The sequence below is a fragment of the Peromyscus leucopus genome, chromosome 22, assembly GCF_004664715.2.
Source record: "Peromyscus leucopus breed LL Stock chromosome 22, UCI_PerLeu_2.1, whole genome shotgun sequence".
Taxonomy (NCBI): Eukaryota; Metazoa; Chordata; class Mammalia; order Rodentia; family Cricetidae; genus Peromyscus; species Peromyscus leucopus.
In genome coordinates this window covers 40,425,457-40,436,002 of record NC_051081.1, presented here as the reverse complement: position 1 = coordinate 40,436,002, position 10,546 = coordinate 40,425,457, and positions in this window count along the sequence as shown.

The following is a 10,546-nucleotide window of genomic DNA, read 5'->3' as shown; positions in this document are numbered from 1 at the left end:
ACACCCACACCCACAATCACCCATCCATACCCCACCCCACACATGAGAGATAGATAGATAGATAGATAGATAGATAGATAGATAGATAGATAGATAGAGACAGAGAGGGAGGTAATCACAAAAATCAGAGAACTAGTTAAATAAAATGAAGGTGAGAGATGTGACTCTACTTCAATGGTAGAGTATTTTCTTGATGTATGCAATGTGACTATGACTTCAGTCTTTGGTACTGAAAAAAACAAAGCAAAACCACAGAAAAGGAAAGTAAGTTAAATAGTGTGGGACCACTTAATCCTTGACAGTTGTGGATAAAATGTATAGAGTCCCTTGTAGGATATAAGGTGATGATCTGTCGCCAATGTTGATTTGTATCAATAACACTAAACTCTCCATGTTCTTGCCAGGTGCTTGTGTGTGTTTCTGGCTAGTCACTGTATTTCAAGCTTTATATTCGATCCAGTTGACCTTGACATTTTTAGAGGACACAGAGAATATCACGAGAGGAGCTGTTCTGCTTTGTAATCACCAATGGGTCTGAAGTGTATGCTCAATGCTTCCTGCCTTTGCAAATGTGTTGCCTTTGCCTGGCTCCTTCAAGGACGTCATTTGAGTTTTTGCATTCCATCACTATACAGGCCCACAAATTAATGGCTACTTTTGTACTTCTGTGACCCTTTGAAAGAAACCTAAGCTCCAGTGCAAATGGGCCAACAGTATATATTATTTATTACAGTTCAACTTCCAACTTCTAAAAGAATTCTTTTAGATCACACTGACTTTCAAATTAAATTAACTTAAATTAATTTTTTAAAAATGCTTACTTGTATTTTGTCCTATTTCCCCACAACTCTAAATCATAGATATTCTAGGAAATATTAACTACTCTTTAATTTCCACTTGACAAGTTCACCAGGATGCATGAATTAAATCACTTTACTTCTTATATATTTTTAGAAAGAGGTTGGCCTGTCATCATCTGCCCTTGACTACCATTATGGAAAGAAAACCATTTTTTTTGTCCCATTAGTGATGTAGAAATATATCTAGATGACATTTATGATTGTTTCTTAACTGTCAGACAAGATATTTGAGGAAGCCTTGCTTGTAAAACCAACCAAACAACAAGGAAACATCAGTTAAGAATGAAAAGGATCAAAAGAGAAGAAAATCTGAACTAGGAGAGAAACATAAAAGGCTCAGCATAAAAAATGAGAATATTTTTAGGTCTCAAGAAGTAAATGCACATGCTAATCCATTAAACTTGGCTGGAGTATGGACACAATAGGACTTTGGGGGACAATCAGGAAGGAAAGAGAGCAGGTCGGAGATCAGGGGGTTAGAAATTGGGAAGATTTTCTTTGCGAACTTATGGTAGAAAATGATGGGATGGAAAGACAGACTGGAGCTTAGGGGAAGAGGCAAATTTGGGAGTAGAAGATAAAGGGGGTAGAGCTGGGTTTACCACAGCCCTGCCCCCAGAGGGAGTGCTCACTGTTGAATGAGGAAGAGTTGTGTGAACAGGAAATGGAGCAGAGCTATGAAAGAAGGATAAAGCTGGGCCTCAGAGAGGGTCTAGGACAGGAGCTCATGGAGCAGAGTGGAGAGAAGGACCCGAGGATTTGGGTCAAGTCTGTCCAGGAGGGAGGACACTCTGAGTCAGGACAGTGCTTTGTGGTGAAGAGATAGAATTAAAAGGAAGCAAATGCTGCCCTTCAATGTACTTCATGAAATTGTCACCTGGGCCACATCTGGTGACAGCTGTTCCACATTTTGGGGGAAAATATTTTTCCCAATGACTACATTTTCAGCAGCCCTAGGCTTAATCTGTTGCATGATACAAACATCCTTTGGTTGAAATTTGTACAGCATGTCGACTTAATGTTATACCTACATTTACTGACTCATTGCTTACACTTTGAATCATTTCTTTAAGAGAAGTTGCTGGGTGTGAGAATAGAGTGGGCACTGGAAAGGGGAATGCTAGAGCAAAGGATATGACAATATGTTGGCTTCAGTGATTCTCCTCTTTCTAAACTGTACCAAGGAACACACTGCTACAAGTGTAGGAGGGTCCATGCTTCCTCACATCCTCACTGAAATGGAAGTGATAAGATTTAATCCACATCATAAGTGGAAAGGACATCTCCCTTTAAGAAATGGCAAGGTGACTCTGCCAGTTACAGTAAGATCATTGCTAACAAAGTCAATGCTGCCTTCTGGTGGCAAGACAGAAAAAAAAAAGGTGCAAAACAAAAGCTATCTTTAATTTATCCTTTGAAAAATTCTTATGTATGTATATACAATGTATATTGATCATATCCAAATCCATTTCTCATTCCTTGGTTTCCCCCCAAAACGGCTTCCTCCCAACTACATCATACTCTTTTATTTTAGACCAAATTTATTGAATCCAGTTAATGTTGCCTGTATGCCCATGGATGTGGGACCAACCACAGGGACATTGACAATCTGCCAATATGTATATATTCCCTGCAAAAATGCTAGCTCTCCCTCCCCCAACAGCTATTAACTGCCAATAGCTCCTGGGGGGGGGATATGGGGGGATGGGGAAGGTACTTGTGACCTCCTTCCCCCTCCATGCTGGAACTTTAATTGGTTTGATCCTGTGTAGACCCTGTACAGGTAACCATGGCTTCAGTGAGTTTCTGCATGCCACCACCATGGCAATGCCCAGGAGACAACATTTCATAACACTCCTCTGCGTTCTCTGGCTCTTAGATTCTTTTTTGCCCCCCTCTTCAATGATGTCTGAGGAAAAAAGACCTTTTATTTGTTCATTTTTTTATTTCTTCTGGTCTCATATATTACATCCCAACTACAGTTTCCCCTCCCTCCTCTCCTCTCTTTCCCTTCTCCCTACCTCCCCTCTCCCCCAGATCCACTCCTCCTGCTCTCCCTTCCGAAAAGGGCAGCCCTCCCAGGCATAGCAACCAAACATGGCATATCAAGTTATAATAAGACTAGGCACATCCCCCAAAGGGATTTTCTTAGTTTTGCTATTAATTATTTGAAAAATTCATACAATGTATTTTGTTCATGTTCAACTCCTGTCCCCTAATCACCCAACTTCGTGTACTCATCTCTTTAGAAAAAACAAAACAAACATCTAATTTCTGTTGTCCATATACTTCAGGTTTGTGGGTATCCACTGGAGTGTGGTTGACCTAGGAGGGACCACACACTTAAACAAAATTGAGCTATAAATTGCCAATAGATCTTTAACTATGGGTGTTAGTTGGTACCACATCCTCTTGCCCTGATGGGATCGTGTCTGGCTTGAGCTTGTGTGAATTTTGTGCATGCTGTCACAACTACTGTGAGTTTAGGTGAGCACTGACTCTGTTGTGTCTGAAAAGCACTATTTCTCTGTAGTCACCAACTGCCTCTGGATCTTATAGTCTTTCTGCTGACCTTAAAAACAAGCCATTAGTCAGTTTAGTTAGGGCTAACATTCTAGAAGATGGGTCAAAGAAACATGAAAAAATGGACTTGACTTCAGGCTGTTAGAACATGAGATGTAAAGAAAATGCCAAAGTATATGGCATGTTGGGTCTGGAGCACTTAGATGATTTTTTTTTCAGTTGAGGAACAACAGAAAAGGTGAACGTTTCAGTGGCTGGCTCTGTGAAGAGGTGGGTTGACTGCTTGTTTCTCTGTGAGTACAGAGATGAAGGAACTAGTCCACTACCACAAAATTGTGTGCTAAGAAGGTCATCGCACTGAGAAGAACATGTGTAAGAGCAGTTACAACTCTATGTCCTAGACTGAGTTTAGTAAATCAGGCTTATATTTATTTTTACTTTTGTAAAACACGATGCCCTGGGGAAAAAGGAGGAAAAGAAAGAGGGGAAAAAAACCTTGAAATACAAAGGATAACTGTTGTTTTTACCAAGCTGTGCATTCACTGCTGTTTGCCAGGGCTCCACCCCTTCTCTGTTCTTGAGTAAACCAGAACTCCCAAGACTGCAAAGACAACCTGCCCATGAATGCATTTGCCCATTCAGTCCCTCATTTAGATTCATGGTGGGTAAACAATTTGTTTGGTATTATTTCCATGAGTCTTGTTGCTGGAGAAACAGACATCAAATGTAACATCAATAAATATGTATTTACCTGTTATTGCAGGTAAGAGACTCTGCTGAGGTTACTATGAGAAAGCATGATCTAGTTTAGTGATTCTTAAATTCTCATATCTCTAATGATTGATTGATAGACTGCCTAGACACTTGAATCTTTTTTTAAGTACTAAAACTAGACTATTTGCCTTGAAAACGATTTTCGCCTCAGATATTAGAGTCATCTACCTTCTTAATTTCTGAGAAGCTTGACAAAAATTCTCTAAAACTTACCAAGCTGCATGTATTACCCTTTTACTTAAAGTGCCTTACTTAATGGATATATTCAGAATATATACTATTGTCTTCAACATGCTTTTTCTGAACTTGTTTTCTTTATTTCAGTGATATATGACATATACAAACTACAGAGAATTCATCGGCAACATAGTGAACTTTGAATGCATAGACACTGGCAATGATCAGATCTTGTTTTTATAATCTGTTTATACACTTTTATTTTATAGTGTTCATTTCTACAAAATCTTCCAGTTGGGGTATATATCCTATATAAGATCAAGTACTTCTGCACTCAAACTTTTTAACCTACATCTTTACGTTCTCTCTAATAGAGTTATCCCCCAGGCACACTGTATCTGTTTTAAAAAATGTCAAAGAGATAGATGAAAATAGTATCCTTACTTTTTCTAGGGTTGCCAGGTACAACAAGAACTCTCAGTTAAATTTGGATCTCAGGAAAATAGCTCTCAGAGTTTTAATAGTGTATTTATTCTAAGTTATTGGTTACTTATCTGACATTCAAATTTAAATGCACCCTGTATTTTTTCTTGCTACATTTGGTAACTCTCCTCTTGCTGGACTGTACAGCATGTCTATCAACAGCTTAGCATGCATCAGGGTATGCTATTTCTAATGCTACGTTTGCCTCTTACAGAATACAAACAACACAGGGTCCGACACAAAGGGGTCACAAAAATTTTTGCCAACACTAATATTTTGAATGACTACCTATTACGTGTTTGAGGGAAATTTATACTCCAGGGAAATGAGCAATAGTACACAGAGATGGCAGAAACATATTTTGATTTTATGAACTGTGAATGGGGCATGAGGGAAGGGAAGGAGAACATGAGATCCGACCAAGTATTTCTGGCCTGGAGTTGCCCTGGTTTCTTAGATAGACCGTTATCACTGAAGAGTACACACAAAAGATCAGAATCTAGGGATTGAGTCCTTTAAAACTATTCTGTATCCCCTTGGGTGGAGCACTTCACTCAGACTCCGAAGTCTTTGGGGCAGAAACAGCATTTACATTGGTATTTAAAGTACGAGTCCAAGGCTGGTGAAGTGTTGGGGATCTTCCCAGAGTCTCCTTCCTGGAGATTTCAAGTAAGGAAAGCGTGATAAGGTAGGATATCTACTGGTCACAGAGTGTGCAAGTCCCTTGTGTTGTTTACGATGAGGTTAAAGACATTATAGCTTTGGGATCTGCCCAAATTTCTGTTTAAAATAAGACTCAAAATTGTAGGATGATCACAAAAAAAGGGGAATAACCCAAATGAATAACTTCCTAAGTGGAAAAATGTAAATAGTATGTGATGTGAGCACTCGGGTAGAGAACAGTAGAAAAATTAAGATTGGAATCAATCCAAGAGAAAGCATTAACAATGGCGCTAAAGAGAGAGCCTCAAGAAATAATAGCTATACAGAATATAAAACAAAATGGGAAAAAATGAATAAAAAAATCAGCAATGTCAGTGTCATGACCAAAAGTTCATCCCACAAGCTTCTAAGACTGAGTAGATGAGCAATGAGTTAACAACAAAAGACATTAGAGTTACACATTATCTATAATGTAACCAAGAAAGCACAAAGTAACAATACAGAAAGGTAACACTAGATGGACCCATAGAAAATGATGTACCCAGTCACTCAGTCCCTTTCCTATTGCTGTGACAAAACACCATTACCAAAGCAACCTGTAAAATAAAGCTTTTAATTTTCCTTAATGGAAAGGAGGAGCAGGGGCCACACTGGGATTCTTACCACTTTTTCGAAACCTCAAAGTCTACCTCTAGTGACACACCTCCTCCAACAAGGCCACACCTCCGAATCCTTCCCAAGCATTTTCACCCACTGGGGACCAAGTATTCAAACATATAAACCTATGGGGTTACTCATTTAAATCACTACTCCAAGATAAGTACTCACTGAGTGGAAACAACAAAATAAATCTTAATAGGAACCAGGAATATTTTGAACTGCGAGTAATAAAGAAATCTGCATTAAAACTTAAAACTACACAACTTACACAGCATCTAAAAGGAAATTTGTTAAATTTATTTTTTTATGAAACAAAAAAAGTTTAAAACAAAGGCAAAAAAATTCGATTGAAGAAGAGAATACTAAACTGTTGAAAAAATTCAAAGAAATGAAAAGGAAATGATACAAACAAAACACAGAATAACACTGGAAATAGTCACAAATATACATTTAGAATAAATAATGGAATTATCAAAACTATGCTGATTGAAGTTGAAAACCTAGAGAAATGGATAAATCAATAGCCTCTACCCTTTTTACTAATCTGAACATTCACTGGGACTTCCGACTTTCTATCATGAGCTGGGTCTTTCTTCTTAAACAACTCCTGGGCAAACGGAGAACCGGAAGACCACCCTCTTCCATCACACAGTGTGCCGCACCCATACGAGCTATGCCCAGACTCTACAATCTGACAGTGCACCCTTGGCCACCCTCTGAGACACGAGGATGCAGGATGCCCATGTGTGGCCAGAATGACTCAACGGGGTGTCTGCAGCCTCCACCGGTGCACGCAGCTGCTGGGAGGCATCCTCCTCCTCCTCCTCCTCCTCCTCCTCCTCCTCCTCCTCCTCCTCCTCCTCCTCCTCCTCCTCCTCCTCGTGCAGCGGGCCAGCCTCCTTCTGTGGGCGTGGCCTCAGGCTCAGCACCTGAGCATCCTGGGGTCACCAAAGGCTCGAGCAGGCCCGGAGTTCGCTGCCATCTTGGTCCCCGGCGGTGGTGGGCGGTGTTCCTGGCCTGTGCTGAGGTTGTGGGTAAGCTCAGGTTCTACTTAACAGCCAGCCTGCTCTAGGCTCTAGGTCTTGCCTCCTCTTTTTCTGCCCTGACCTCCGGTGGCTTTTAGCTTCCGGGGCAACGGCCTTCCACGGGCCTGAGGTCTCCGGAGACCCTTGGAGGTCCCTACCCTTCAGGCTCCAACGGTGGTTGCACAGCCTCTCTCTGGGGCCCACGTCCCAGCCTTTCTTCCTGTCCAAGTGTTCTTTCTTGAGGTGTGGGATTCAAAGACCACAGGGAGAAATGAGCGTATGAAGTACCGTTTCACGTTTCTTGTTCTTGAGTTACTTACTTGTAACTCATACACACACACCCCCCGACCCCTCCCCCAAAAAAGGTTTTCTCCCCGATGCCCTGCTTTTGGAATTAAGAACTAACAAGCAAGCCCTCTGCAGCATGTCTGTTAAACCAGGGAGTAAAGAGAGACTGTCTTCTGCCTTTCCAATTTTATGTCTTAGTTTAATGTTTAATGGTACCCTGCGCACCTTTCTCTCCTTCTTTCAAATGGGTATTCCTAATGTTTTACTGTTCTATGTACCTTGACATGGCAGAGGTTTTTTTTCTAAACTAAATGAGATTTCTAAGGTCTCTCCATTAGCCAGTAAAAATATGTTCTATATATATATGTGTGTGTGTGTGTGTGTGTGTATGTATATATATATATATATATATATATATATATATATATATATATATATAAATTAGAATAAAAGGCTCATTTTTTTCTGCTAGCTCACCATTAATAAACATTCAGGTTGTGTTGCTCATCTGATGTCCCTGTGTTTTACAGCTTTCCTAGAGTGTAACGGAGCCACAGCAAACTGCACATATTCGAGGTGTAAAATTTGATGACACTTGAAAACATGTGCACACCCGTAAAAGCACTGTAATCAACCGAATAATAAACACATCCCCTAGCTCAGGTTTCCTTTGATGAGGCACCATCCCACACGCCCTTTTGCTAGGCAGTCTTTGGGGGGGCTTTTTTCCCAGAGCAGTTTGCATTTTGTTTTGTTTTTAGAATTTTATGTCCACGAGTGTGTTTTCCCTCTGCTGTTTGCATTCAGCGTATTTTCTGACTCGTTTGTGCTGTGGTATACAGAACATTGCTTTTCCAACGTTGTGCAGCGGAGAATGCCAACTGCTCCTCTGTAGTGACTTCTCCTGTTGTTGTGAGTGACATTTGTAGTATTCTTACTTTTGACATTTGTACTAATCTCATTTTGGGGCTTTTACAAAGCTGCCACGGTCTTCTTACAGGTTTTATTTCTGTGATTTTTTACCCCCAGAGGTAGGAGTGAATTGACCGAGCCAAAGGAACAAATATGTTTAAGTTTTTAAAATGAAACTATCAAACTTGGCATGATTTTAGCATTTTATGACCATGCCCCGTCAGTGATGTTTCCAGTCACTATTCCATACCATCACCCTTATACAGGGTGTAGAGTATTACTTTGGTGGGATTTCATTTCCCTACAGAAATGAACACTGAACATCTTTTTTATGTATCACTTTTCAGTTCATATATATATATGTGTGTATATATGTATATATATAATATATATATTTATATATATTTATATAAAATGAAATACACACATATGTATAATTTCCTTTCTGAAGCAGGCTTTTCTGTATCCCAGGCTGGCCTTGAGTTTGCTATGGGCCAAGAATGACCTTTCTTCTGATCCTTCTGCTCTCCCCTCCCAGAAGTAGAATTATAGATTCGTGCCACTGAGTCTGGTTTATGTGGTAATGGGGCTTGAACCAATGGCTTTCTGTATGCTGGGCAAGCACTCTATACCTCCAGCCTTGTATATCTTTTGTAATATAGTGACTGCTAAAAAAAATTGTCCATTTTATTGTATTAGTTATTTTTATTTTGTACTCTTGCCCATTGAAAATTGGTTTTCATTCTCTATTTTAATGGCTATATAGTCTTTAATTCTTTTTCTAGCTTCTTACTATATATTTATTGTATAAAATGATAAGTTTAATTATGACATTTTCCTCCATGAACATCACATATGTTGGTCATAGCTACCTTTCTATCACCTTCTCTTTTCTCTTCTCTTTCATTGCTCTGCTTCCTTGTCAAATAGTCCCTTTCTGCTTTCTTGTCCTTTATAAAAAAAAAAAAAAAAAAAAAAACATTTAGATGGTATACATGAGAGAAAATATCCACTGATTTTCTGTGTCTGGCATATTTCACTTAACATAATAATTTCCAGTTCTATCCATTTTCCTCCACATAACAGACTTTCATTTTCTTTATGGCTGAATAAAAACTCCATTATGTACATGTACCACACTTTCCTTGCCCATTTGTGTGTTGATGGACCCGTCGGCTGATTCCACACCTTGGCTGTTGTGAATAATGGAGCCATAACTGTGGATGTGCAAATATCTATGTGGGATACTGACTTAAATCCCTTCGCATAGACACGCACCAGGAGTGGCGCAGCTGGGTCACATGCTTCCCTTTCGTTAAGAAGCTGCAGTGAAGTGTCCACAGTGGCTGTAATAATTTACCTTCTTCGGAGCAGCGTGTATGAGTTCCCCACCCCCACCTGTGAGCTCCACAGTATCATTTGTTCACTGTTTCCTGATAATTGCCATTCTGACTGGATTGAGATAGAGTTGAAATGTAGTCTTGATTTGCATTTACCCCACAACTAAGGGATCTTGAAAACGGCCACTTTTGTTTCTCTTTTTGTAGTTCTTAGACAGTATACATTTGATAGGTTTGTGCTGATACGTTCGTACAATACAGAGGCAATTATGAAGAGTCTCCCTTTTTGTATTTATATCACCCAAAGAAGGTACAGAAACATATATTAGAAACATTTTGTCCTTCAGAAAACAGCATAAAGAAGGACAAATAAAACCTCTCCTTTGTACAGAGAGACATTGAGATGGTCCTGCTGTAGCTTTCTTTTTAAAGTGTCTGGGAAGAGAGAAGATGAAATCTGAGATGGAGCCCTCATGTGTTTCTCTCCTGTTGCTTTGATGCGGGCAGGCCCACCCTTGCCTCTCTCTGATTGGCCCTCTCATTGTCCCTGCTGCAGATGGTTTCCTCCTAATGGATATTGACTTGTCCGGACTGCACTTGCTATAGCAGGAGGGATGGGCACCGGTGTGTCTCTCCCATTTTCCTTGAATTCTAGACCTTTTGATTTCCATTTGTTTAGGGACTCCAGTTGATCCCATAATCCCCCCCCCCCCACACACACACAATGCTTCCTTTTTAACCTGTCCTTCCAGTTCTTTCTAGGTCCTTTCTTTGTTCCTTAACTGTGGGTTACTGTAATTTGTGTTTCTGGCTTTGCTTGGAGCTTTCTTGGCTCTTAATT